Source organism: Esox lucius, chromosome 3, assembly GCF_011004845.1.
Source record: "Esox lucius isolate fEsoLuc1 chromosome 3, fEsoLuc1.pri, whole genome shotgun sequence".
Lineage (NCBI taxonomy): Eukaryota > Metazoa > Chordata > Actinopteri > Esociformes > Esocidae > Esox > Esox lucius.
In genome coordinates this window covers 23,785,568-23,799,262 of record NC_047571.1, presented here as the reverse complement: position 1 = coordinate 23,799,262, position 13,695 = coordinate 23,785,568, and positions in this window count along the sequence as shown.

Here is a 13,695-nt window from a genome sequence, read left to right as displayed (position 1 = left end):
AAAAAATCTCATCAGACCACATGACCTTCTCCCATTCCTCCTCTGGATCATCCAGCTTGTCATTGGCAAACTTCAGACGGGCCTGGACATGCGCTGGGTTGAGCAGGGGGACCTTGCGTGCGCTGCAGGATTTTAATCCATGACGGCGTAGTGTGTTACTAATGGTTTTCTTTGAGACTGTGGTCCCAGCTCTCTTCAGGTCATTGACCAGGTCCTGCCATGTAATTCTGGGCTGATCCCTCACCTTCCTTATGATCGTTGATGCCCCACGAGGTGAGATCTTGCATGGAGCCCCAGACCGAGGGAGATTTGTAAGTAGGAAAACCTGCAAAATTGGCAGTGTATCAAATACTTGTTCTCCCCACTGTATCTACACTTTCTCCCCCACACTTTCTCAGATCCACACACAGACAGATGTATCTTCTCACAGACAGACAGATCCACGAACAGACAGGCAGGCAGACAAACAGACAGATCCACTCACAGACAGACATATCCACGTGCAGACAGACAGATCCAAGCATAGACAAACAAACAGATCCACGCACAGACAGACAGATCCATTCACAGACAGGCAGACAGACAGACAAACAGACAGATCCACGCACAGACAGATCCATTCACAGACAGGCAGACCAACAGAGAAACAGACAGATCCACACACAGACAGACAGATCCACGCACAGACAGACAGATCCATTCACAGACAGACAGATCCATTCACAGACAGGCAGACAGACAGACAAACAGACAGAGCCACACACAGAGAGACAGATCCACGTGCAGACAGACAGATCCATGCACAGACAGACACTGTTTGGTAGCCCCCAACTACATTATCCTCAATCCCAAACAAGTTCAATTAGGGTTGAAATGGTTGAGTTCTATACCAGGGCCAAGCTCCATGTCATCCTAGACAGGCCCTAAAAATAGTCAATGACCCCAGCCACCCGAGCCACAGACTATTCTCTACAGTACCAGGTGGCAGGCAGGGTGTGCCGTGTCGGTGTCAGACTGGGACCAGCAGAATCCTGCACGCACGGGACACTTAACTGTTTTAAAAAGGCTTCCAAGCGATGTTCAATGTCAGTGATTAGCAAATGGCTCTCAAGTGTCCTGCACTGTCCCTTCAGTGTAAAATATGTAATAACTCTAAATTCTTGACACTTACTGCATTGTTAAAATACCATTTCATTATTGATCAGGTCCCTAATCTGTACTTTTTAATATGAATGTATTTTAACTGAAGGGCGAAGACACTCAAAAAACATCACTAGGTTTACGTACAGCGGAATTTGGCGGAAAATATTTTAGACTTGTTAGACTTGGATCACACACACACAACACTTCACACACACCCTTCACACACATACACACACACCCACACACACTTCACACATTTAAGACTGATTTAGGTTGTGGCTGCTACTGTTTATTATCTATCCTCTGCTATCCCATCTATTTTTAGTGCCTTCTGCCTGGTGTAAAGTTCCTGAGTGGCAGGAAGTTGGGCTCCGGTGATGAACTCGGCCACTCCCACCACCTCGGAAGCTCCATGAAATTGAATGCGGTGTAGTTGACATACAAGTGGTGATGTGACCCGTAGACATTCTTAGTGGTGCAGCTTTACTACTGAAGACCTACAGTAAGACCTACAGTAAGACTTACAGTAAGACCTACAGTAAGACTTACAGTAAGACCTACAGTAAGGAAAAATGCCAAATCGGTTCAGTCTCCTAAGGAGAAAGAGATACTCGTGTTACTTTCTTCAAAATTTTCTGGGTGTGTTATTTTACTGGTGATGCCGAAGTTGAGGAACATGAAACTGCCTCTCCACTCTACTTCAGCCCTTCGGTGTGGATAGAGATCCTTTCACCTCTAACCATAAGGTAGTCCAGGATCAGCTCCTTTGCTCAGCCCAGAAGATGCATTTCATTTTTTTATTTTATTAAAAGGGCATTGTGTAGAATCCTGCATTTAACGTTTACATGATGGTGATGACAGTACAGTGTCCTCGGTAAGTACAGCAAAAACATGAAGCTGATGACACCACAGTGTCCTCTGTAATGGCAGTCTGAGTAAAGCGAGTCATACTCGGAGAAGCCTGTTGCCAGGGCCAACAGTAAAAAATTGGCAAAGAAAATTATTTTAAGCTCCCTTTCTTTTGGTAGGTACTGAACATGATGTATAAGGTGAACAGGTACTAGACAAGGTGGGATGGAGAAAGAGTCAGAGACAGCGAAGAGAAAATGTATAAGGAGAGAGAGAGAGGGAAGTGACAGGGAGATAGGACTGAGAGTGAGGAAGAGGTAGAGGAAGAGTGACTGGGCAGAGATCGAGCAGATACATATGTTTTTAAAAGACAAATGTCTTTTATTGGAACAGATCGTGTCTGTCACATCAGGATAGAAAAGACAGTGTGCAAGCAACTTTTATGTCCCTTTTAGGTTATGGTAATGCGTTATATATGCACGCCTCAATCTCTGTATTGACATCTCTGGATGCGGTCTGTGATTTGGCCCTGCGTTTTATTTGTGCTAACTTTCGTACACATCCTTGTCTTTTATTTACTTCAGTTGGCTGTCACTGACCTCTACAAGGGCCAGACAATGGTTGATGTTTTTTTTTTTAAGACTTCCATGTAAAAACTTCCTGACTTTCCAACAGAGAAAATGTGTTGTTAGAAAGTATAGTTAAGTTCTGAGATAAAAATTTGTTTGTACCGTGTGGGTAATCTTATAATTGAAAAAGCTGATGAATAAGACAATGCGCATTTATTAAGGTTATTTCTAAAAGGCCTTGTGTATAAAACTATTGTATGTTTGGTTTAATGTATTTATTACATATAGATCTGATGATGTAGTGTCATCCATGTTCATGGCAAGAAGAAATACAAATAAAAACTGGCTGCATATACATTTAGTTTGATCAGGGTTAGATCTCAACAGACAGTTCCCATGAATAAAGTATATTCAGAATGACTGCAGGAGCTCCCCGGCTCTCTCAATCACCCTCAGACAAGTCTATCATATGTAAATATTGCATAATATGCTGAAAAGATCCCACCCTGGGATGAAGACAACTGTCAGCAGAACAGTACTGAAATCAAGCAGTCATGACTATAAGACATACTGTCACGTTGTAATACTGTCTGAAACGTTCCCTCCTTCCTCACACTCCCCACTGAGGTCTCTCCTGCACAAACAAACGTTATATTCATGTTCATATTGATATGAAATAAGGATTAAAAAGATAGCAACCATACATTGTATAGATCGATATTTCAAACCTACAGTAAACACAGTACTTGACATGAAATATAATATTTAGGGAGGAAGCACTGATTGTTCTGGACCAAATAAAGGAAAATTCACGTTAGCGCTGGAATGGGCTGTTTTTACTCCTCAGCCATATCTTCCGAATGCTTCATTTTGGGGAGATAAGGGAAGGTATCTAATTAATGTTATTCCATTGTGCTGTTTTGCTGGGTGACCTTTATGAGATCACACTCCTGGTATGAGATGAGAGTCTTCTGCATGCTGCTAAATAAAGTTGAGGTGATTCTGGGCTTTTGTTGTTAATACTAGTGCAAATATATAAGTAACAGGGGATTGTGATAAATGCTACCTAACCTTTAAGACTAGATCTGTGTGAAGGATGTGTGTGTGTTCCAGGTTTAAGTTTACTGTACATGTGAGGACCTGATGTCCCTACAAAATGAGTGAAAAATGAAAAATACTATAAGGTTTTTGGTAGATCGCCAACTAGGAAACTGGGATTTTACGTTCAGGGAGCAATTTAAAATGTGTTACAATTAGGGTTCATTTTAAGTTTAGACAGAAATGATAGTTAGGGTTTAGGGTTAGGAGAAAGATTTAGGGTTAGGTTAGGGGTTAAGTCAACATCCAGGGGATAGATAGTGTGGACGCCTGGGTTTCAGGTCTCCACATGCGTGTGGGTTAGGGTTAGGCTAGTTGGGGTTAGGGTTAGGTAAGGGTTAGGGTTAGGGGTTTGGGTTAGGGTTAAGTCAACATCCAGGGGATAGATAATGTGGACGCCTGGGTTTCAGGTCTCCACATGCGTGTGGGTTAGGGTTAGGCTAGTTGGGGTTAGGGTTAGGTAAGGGTTAGGGTTAGGGGTTTGGGTTAGGGTTAAGTCAACATCCAGGGGATAGATAATGTGGGTGCCTTAGATTCAGGTCTACACATGCGTGTGGGTGTGTAAACAAGGAAGAAAGTTGTCTTCTTTCTCCAGAGGGTGGCAGACTAGTCCTCCTTTACTCTTACTGAGCAGTTCTAGACAGTGTCCACATACACTCACCTAAAGGATTATTAGGAACACCTGTTCAATTTCTCATTAATGCAATTATCTAATCAACAAATCACATGGTAGTTGCTTCAATGCATTTAGGGGTGTGGTCCTGGTCAAGACAATCTCCTGAACTCCAAACTGAATGTCAGGATGGGAAAGAAAGGTGATTTAAGCAATTTTGAGCGTGGCATGGTTGTTGGTGCCAGACGGGCCGGTCTGAGTATTTCACAATCTGCTCAGTTACTGGGATTTTCACGCACAACCATTTCTAGGGTTTACAAAGAATGGTGTGAAAAGGGAAAAACATCCAGTATGCGGCAGTCCTGTGGGCGAAAATGCCTTGTTGATGCTGGAGGTCAGAGGAGAATGGGCCGATTCAAGCTGATAGAAGAGCAACTTTGACTGAAATAACCACTCGTTACAATCGAGGTATGCAGCAAAGCATTTGTGAAGCCACAACATGCACAACCTTGAGGCGGATGGGCTACAACAGCAGAAGAACCCACCGGGTACCACTCATCTCCACTACAAATTGGAAAAAGAGCCTACAATTTGCAAGAGCTCACCAAAATTGGACAGTTGAAGACTGGAAGAATGTTGCCTGGTCTGATGAGTCTCGATTTCTGTTGAGACATTCAGATGGTAGAGTCAGAATTTAGCGTAAACAGAATGAGAACATGGATCCATCATGCCTTGTCACCACTGTGCAGGCTGGTGGTGGTGGTGTAATGGTGTGGGGGATGTTTCCTTGGCACACTTTAGGCCCCTTAGTGCCAATTGGGCATCGTTTAAATGCCACAGCCTACCTGAGCATTGTTTCTGACCATGTCCATCCCTTTATGACCACCATGTACCCATCCTCTGATGGCTAATTCCAGCAGGATAATGCACCATGTCACAAAGCTCAAATCATTTCAAATTGGTTTCTTGAACATGACAATGAGTTCACTGTACTGAAATGGCCCCCACAGTCACCAGATCTCAACCCAATAGAACATCTTTGGGATGTGGTGGAACGGGAGCTTCGTGCTCTGGATGTGCATCCCACAAATCATCAACATCAACTGCAAGATGCTATCCTATCAATATGGGCCAACATTTCTAAAGAATGCTTTCAGCACCTTGTTGAATCACTGCCACGTAGAATTAAGGCAGTTCTGAAGGCGAAAGGGGGTCAAACACAGTATTGGTATGTTGTTCCTAATAATCCTTTAGGTGAGTGTAAATAAAGTCTGATTGTGACTTTATTATTATTAGTGATTATTTTATTGCTGCACAAACGTTTTGGGTCTGAACCCTTCTTCAGCATGCATAAAAGCAATCAATATCAAAGCAACAGGCCACTGACAGGTGAGCAAAATTATACATTTTCAATATTGGCACAGTTCAGTGACACGGGTACTGAATTTTTGAGAGACATACTGGATAGGTCACTGGGGCAGTCTTGACCTAGCAGGTCTCAAGGAGGAATGTTAATTTTCTAGATTTTGTAGAAGGCAATAAAAATGTAAGCCAAACATACTTTTTTACGTGTTATTCTTATCATGTTTCCGCAAAACAACTACCTGTGATGAAATATTGTGACTGTCATAATTTACTGTAAATTTAGAATGATCACCATCTGTATGTGGCCTTTAATATTTAAAAATGTATTAAATAATAAAAATATTTTTGTTTGTTAAACAGAGTGCGGTCTTATTTTGTTATTTGCGTTATTTACTGGGCTCAGCACCTGATCATTGAAACTTATACAAGGGGAAGTTCACCTTTTTGTTTGTTTTTGTCATAGCGTTCATTAGAAAAAGATGGACAGTCCTTTGTCCGGATGTGGTGGACATCCTGCTTGACACGTTTACAGCACCGTGAAAACTCAAACATTGTTTCACTACTGTTCTGTGGTTCGTATCTGCTACTGAAAACAACCCAGGAATGTGGCAGTTAGTGACTCCCACAAACCACTCTGAGGTCAAGGGTCAAATAGCTAGTTCACACTTCTCAGATGGTGTTTACATTCCCTCCCCAAAGCTGGCTCTACTATATGTCTGCTCGTGAATGGGTGTGAGGGGGACGGTTTGGAGAATATGGACATATTCTGGGGACTGATTTACGGATATAGTTTTCCATCCATCAGCTTTTTAAATAGTTTGTGCTCAGGCCGATTGTAAAAAGTCTGTGACTGAGTTACCTGAATGTCTGAAACTGTGCTTTTTGCAACAAGTGGGAGAATCAAGTAGGTGTCTCATCTATGTAGTAATAACATCTGTTCAAGCATGGTCAGAATTAGATGCCATGCTCATAAATATAGTAATCCATTTCATTATAATTTATAGGCTGATACTTGCTGATTACAACCATCCGGGCCATCAGGAAGGTTCAACCCATGAAGCCAGAAGTTCCATTCATTTGATTGCATTACAATGGTGTCTGTCCATGTTTGTGTATATCTATGTTGGAACTCTCAAGTCCTCTAGCCATCTCTATGGCAGGAATGCAAAAACCTATCAGCTAATTGGTCAGATTGGCTGCCTCTTTTGCACTTAGACACAACCTCATCATTTTCTTTTATCCCATTAGAGTCACTCTTGACTCCTTATTGACTCGGCCCAGTGGAGGGCTGCCCAGAGGGACACTTCTCACAGGCTAATTTCCTCTTTCTGGCAAGTAACGTCTTACTCTGGGAAGTTTGTTTTCAAGTGCATTTCCTAAACCAAGAGACAGAACAAATGTTAATTCTCAGCACGTTTTTAACAATCAGAAATAGCCATGTAATACAAGTAATGGCACACAGGAGCATGACGGCCCATTGTATGTCTGATGGTTCAGGTCTTAATTTCCACGCTCTGTGGGGAGGGGACACCCAGTTGCATGGCAGTGGCAGTAAATACAGCAGGGCGCAAGAGGGAACTAGATTGACATTCTGTCGATTTTCTCATTGATGAAATTATATCCGATCTCAATATAGTTTCCTGTTACCAAAAGTAGAATATGTTATGCACAGAAATAACTTTACCCTTTGACAATGATTTTACATTGCAAATCGAGTGTTTGCTCATGTTCACTTCTGCGTAGTTGTTTTCTCATAGAAACACAGTACAACGCATCAGTATATTGCTGGAAATGCTTCCGTTTGGTAGTGAGTGGAAACATCCACTGAATAAACTGGGTCCTTACTACAGTATGTGACCGTACTGTGCATTTCCACTTCCTGGTTCCGTGTCCATACTGTCATGTGACCCATGACCAATGAGTCCCCCCTTGACCCCCGTTTAGATTGTCCTCTAAATTAACAACAAGACAAACTATAGACAAAGAGCCTGCGAAAATGGCCATAGACTCCAGCAGAGCCAACAAGCACATTAGCTGTTGAATCATCCAGCCAGCCAAGACACCTTGACCCCACATCAATGCCCATCCCATAATAATGGATCTCATTCACACAACTCCACTCTTCTCCCATCCCCTTCTCTCCCTTCACTTCTGCACTTGTACTTTATTCTTCTTTCTTCTCTCCAATCTTCTTTTCTCCAAGCTCTTCTCCTTTCCTCCTCTCTCTTATCAAAACCAGTAAGACACTTTCTGTTAAGCAATTTGGGAACTGTTCATCACTTTAGTACACCTAGAAATGAAACTGAAATTATGATCAGGTCACAGACGTGTAATGGTCTCCAGATGAACACACAGCAATCTATACGGTATTTCAAATACCTGTAGTGGACATTGATTCTGTGAGGGAACTTGTTTTCTACTTTGACTGCGATCTCTGGTTTCACCAGCTTCTCTCTGCTAAATGGACTGGATGCATTAGGGCCAGAGTGGAGCTTGTATCAAAGTGGTCTTAAAAGGTTACATGAAAACCCAGAATGCATTCCAAACGTCACCCTATCTCCGATATAGTGCATTACACTACACTCAATGAGGGGCCATTGGTCTCTGGTCAAATATAGTGCGCTTCATAGGGAATAGGGTGACATTTGGGATGTATACAATGTTAAAACCCCAGGACAACGTCCCCGCTGAGTGATACTGTCTTGTATCCTACAGTCCTAGTTTTGAAGTCGTATCTATCAGCTTTACGCCCTCTGAACATAACACATATCTGGACTGGTGAGTTTGAAAGGAAAGCACCATATTCTTAGAAATTATCACTCAAGAAAACCAGGAGATTCTCAAGTAACCCATGGAGTTCCTCAAGGAACAGTTTCTAGTCACCATGAGTTATTTATGGCATTCTTGGCATGTTCAATGTAGTAACACATTCTGGTACATATATATTTCAAGGAAATCATTTTAAAATGAATAGCAAATTAATAGAAAATGAATGCAAACTATTGTTTGTAGTTAATCATTATTAATCATTAGAATACAAACAGGATTGTGATGAAATGTTGCCAGCTTTGCCTGAATTATTTGTTGAAACATTATAAATATCAGATTTGATCTTTATAACCTGGTCAAGTGGTTTGAAGTGAAATGGCAGATTTATTCTTTATAACCCGGTCAAGTGGTTTGAAGTGACATGGCAGATTTATTTAATATATCCCAGTCAAGTGATTTGAAGTGGCATAGCAGGTTTATTCTTTATATCCCATAAGTCATTGGTTGAGTCCTTCCTGTAAATCTAAAACTGTTTAACCAATGGACAGGCATCATCTCCCACTAAAAGCTGCCCACATGGAAAAAATTTGCCATAGGCAACAAAACCAAAGGCCAGAATAAGGTAAAAAAAAAAAAATTGCAGGCATAAAGTAAAGCATTAAATCCCAATCACATTATCATTCCAAATTATTCCCTAAAAGAAAATGCATACATATTTAATAAATGTATTCTAATTTCTTTGCAAAACATATACAGCTCTGGAAAAAATTAAGAGACCACTGCACCTTTTTCTTTCCTTTCCAAAAAAGTTGAAAAGGATGGTTTTGAGCGAGGAACAGAAGCGTTCACTTTGCAGTGGTCTCTTCATTTGAACCCTTCTGCTCCTCTCCGGAGCTGTATTTTTGTTCTCAATTCTTTCGTGTTGATGTTTTGCAATTCTAAGAATTGGGTTTAATTGTATTTTTTTGGTGGGGGGGTGGGGGGGGGGGCATGAAAGCATTGCTGTGGAGAAGAAAGAGCTCACAATGGGGTGTAACCAGTCTGAAACAGTCTGCTAGGGCTGCGCACGGTAGCATGTCACATGGTGACATCACTGGCTCCGAACCCCTGAGAGTAGTTGTTTGCAATCTGATAAGCATCCGCCTCAAAAATACATTATTTAAAAGGCTCACAACTGAACCACTCCCATTACAAAATGGTTCTGGTTAAAACCTTTTCCCAGGGGTTCCTCCAAAAACCATTATGAATTGGAAGGTTTCAGTTAGTGTGTCAACCCATATGTTCTTCCAGGCGCCTTTGCTTCTAACACGTCAGCTTCACTACAGTACGTGGGTCGCATGGCCTTGTCATGAGCATTGTGTTATCGGAGTGACGTCAAACCTGCTGCACCAGAAAGCAGAATAGTCAATTATTTCAATTCACATGATAGAATTAATGAATGTCAATAGCTGGATATGGGTGGCAGTTGTGTGACAATGATGGCTGTTGTGTAGAAGGGCCCAGAATTTTCTCACTAGATTTACATACAGAAAGGGAAGATATTCATCTCTGCACAGACTGATGATCCTGATAATGACTCCACCCTCACTTTCTCTGAATTTCTCTCTCACTCAATCTTTCCCTCTAGGTCTCGGTCACTCAGTCTTTCTCTGAACATTTCTCTCACTCACTCTTTCCCTCTAGGTCTCGGTTAATCAGTCTTTCTCTGTTTCTATACACTCTCTCTCCCTGTTTCTATCTTTCTCTTTGTCTGTCTCTCTCTCTGTCTCTCTCTGTCTCTCTCTCTCTTTTTTTTTTCTTCTCGGGGTCAACCTGCTGTGGAGGAGTGACTCATCACATTACAGCAAATCAACTGGGTCTCTGCTGTTAGCAGGGTGTGTAAATTCCACACCTGTCCCACATCATTCGCCCTCCCTCGCACGCTCCCTCTTATCGCTTTCCCTTTCTCTTGGTTCTTCTATTGCTCTCTCACACACACACACACACAAACTTGATATGGAACAGCTTCAAGGTGCAGTATTTTCCCGTGTGAGGACATGCAGCAGGATATAGAGGGAATCCATCTGAAGTTTGTCCCTTTCCTCATGTTCCACAGTACCCTCCTTATAGCTGGTGAGTCCTTCAATATTCAGTAACATATCTTTGTACATTGTATATTATATATAATAAATTATCACTATGCATATATATTTAATAACAAAAGAATATCTCTATTGATAAACAACTTATGTATCTTATCTATATTCATATACTGTGCATACATAATTATCTCTCTTGAAATGGAATATATATACACTACCATTCAAAAGTTTGGGGTCACTTAGAAATGGCCATGGTTTCCATGAAAACATATATAAAATGACTTTGAATAGGAATGTAGCAAATTGAATAGGAAATATAGCAATTGACAGTGTTAGAAATAACATTTTCAACTGAAATAATGATTCTGTCCTTCAAACTTTACTTTCGTTGAAGAATCTTCCACTTGCAGCAATTACTGCCTTGCGGACCTTTGGTATTCTAGTTGTCAATTTGTTGAGGTAATCTGAAGAGATTCCACCCCAAGCTTCCTGTGGTACCTCCCACAAGTTGGATTGGCTTGATGGTCACTGCCTACGAATCATACGGTCAAGCGGCTCCCACACCAGCTCCACAGGGTCGAGATCCGGTGACTGTGCCGGCCACACCATTATAGACAGAATACCGGCAGACTGTTTCTTCCCTAAATAGCTTTTGCATCATTTGAAGCTGTGCTTTGGGTCGTTAACTGGTTGTAGGTGGAACTGATAGGAACTGGTCCCAATCAAGAGCCGTCCTCAGGGTATGGCATGACGTTGCCAAATGGAGTGGTAGCCTTCCTTCCTCAAGATTCTACCCCTTTTCCTCTGTCCGGGGTCTGTGTTCTTTTGCCCAGTATGATCTTTACTTTTTATCGGTCAGTCTGCCAAGAAGACCAGCATCCTGGAGTCGCCTCTTCACTGTTGAGACTGCTGTTTTGGGGGTACTATTTATGGGAAGCTGCCAGGTGAAAACCTGTGAGGCGTCTGTCCTCTTGCTCAGTTGCGCACTGGGGCCTCCCACTCCTCTTTCTATTCTGGTTAGAATTTGTTAGTTATTTGTTTCTGGCCATTTTGAGCCCTTAATTGAACCAACAATTGCTGATGCTCTAGTTTAACTAGTTTAAAGAAGGACAGTTTTATTACTTCTTTAATCAGCACAACAGTTTTCAGCTGCGTTAACATAATTGCAAAAGGGTTTTCTAATGATCAATTAGCCTTTTAAATTCATAAACTTGGATTAGCAAACACAATGTGCCATTGGGACACAGCACTAATGATTGCTGGCCTCTGTACACCTACGTAGATATTCCATAAAAAATTACCCGTTTCCAGTTATTATAGACATTCACTACATTAACAATAACTACACTGCATTTCCTATCAATTTGACGTCATTTTAATGGACAAAAAAATATTTTCTTTCTAAGTGACCCCAAATGTTTGAACGGTAGAGCACAGTATAGATACCAAATAACCTCTCTCTAGTTACATACTATCAAAACCCTAGAGCAGAAGACTCCTAAAATGGTTCCAGGTCTGTGTAATATTTCTAGGCTGCTATGTGTTGAACAGAGACAATTGGTCCTGCTTAAGTTTCAGTCTCAGGACCTGGCCTCACTACACGGCAACAGTCTTTTCTTGTCCTGAGAGGAGCAGCAGTGACATAATGAGGTTCAAGTAACTGACTTCTGACATGGATGGTGTTGAAACTAATCCACCATCCAATCTCTGTCCTGTTCAGCCTTGTTTATATTGTTGCTCTGGAACCAAACTGAAGCCCACTATATGTCATGGCATCAAATCATGTGCCCACATGGCTGATCCCTCATGTTATTGTGACAACAAATGCCCAAGTAAGATAGGGGGGTATCCTATGGACTAGTATAGAATTTCCTTTGTGTAAGTCCCCTCACATGTTTGACTAAACTCAGATCAGTGTGTGTGTGTGTGTGTGTTTTTCCTAGGAGGGGGTTTTAGGTTAGAAACGTAAAAACATTTCACTCCTAAATGCATTTACATTTCAATTTTCATATTAATCTTATAAAGAGTCAAATTAAGTCATGGATATAATCGCTGTCTCTGTGTGGAGTATGAATAAAGTTGAATGGATTTTAACTAATTATGTTTAGTATAGATGTCTATAGCTTCTAGCATGCTGTTCCTATAGGCCGTTGGTCATTGAGCTAATGCTAGTCCTTGCAAAGATCCTTTGAAAGGTTCATCCGGCAGGAGTTAACACGAGTGATTATCTGTGATTATGGCTCTTGAATTTCAACTTGAGTTGTCATCCCAATAAAACAGTATGGTGAAGTCATGAGATTTCTATTTGGTTATGAATTACCCTGCGTCCCAAATCACACCCTATTCTCTCAACACTACATTTGACCAGGTATTATAGTACACTATAAAGTATAATGAATTGGGTGCCATTTGGGAAGTTTCCTTGGTCAGTAAGCAGATACTCCAGTTCCAAGGATCAGACACACTGTCTAAGAACAAACACAACAGATAGGACTCTGGCTCAGTTCTTACTGTATAAATGGGATTTACAGACTCTGATGTAACAGATTTTGTCATAGTTGCAAGAAAATTGATTCCCACAGCTTTTTTCCTAAGTTCAACCATACAATGTGACATGACATATGCAGAACCCTTTGAAAATGAACACAAATAGATGCGATAAAGATGACAACGGAACTCAACCAAAACGATGGAAAAGTTGTGGACAAGCATGGGGACTAGATGCTGCGGGGGAGAGATCCTGAATCTCATTGCCCCCTCAGCAAAGCAGACTATATTTAATCTATTGCTTCTGGAAAACAATCTGTTTTACAACATTGAAACAATCTGAGGTTCATGCTTGCATTGAGGTCAACATATTGTAACAGGGGAGACAGATACAGTACCAGTGTTCTGGGACCTGTAGGGTCTTCATTAACAAAACAAAAGTAGGAAAAGTGAATCACAACCACAAAGCATTGCTAAGGACTCGGCATCCACCTCTTCTTTTTCCCCTCTTCAGCCCAGAGCTGCTTTTCTGGGACCCTTTTATCCTCCCCCTGACGAGGCCTGATTGGGGCCTGCTGTGTTTGGTCAGGGGGTAGCAGCCAAGATGCGTTCCAGGGTCTAGCAGGCCAGGTGGTTTGGGTTTGTCCAACATTGATGTACAGCACATGCTGCCAGGGCCCTGGACGGCTTAATGGCTCCTAGTCCAGGGGGTTCTCACTGG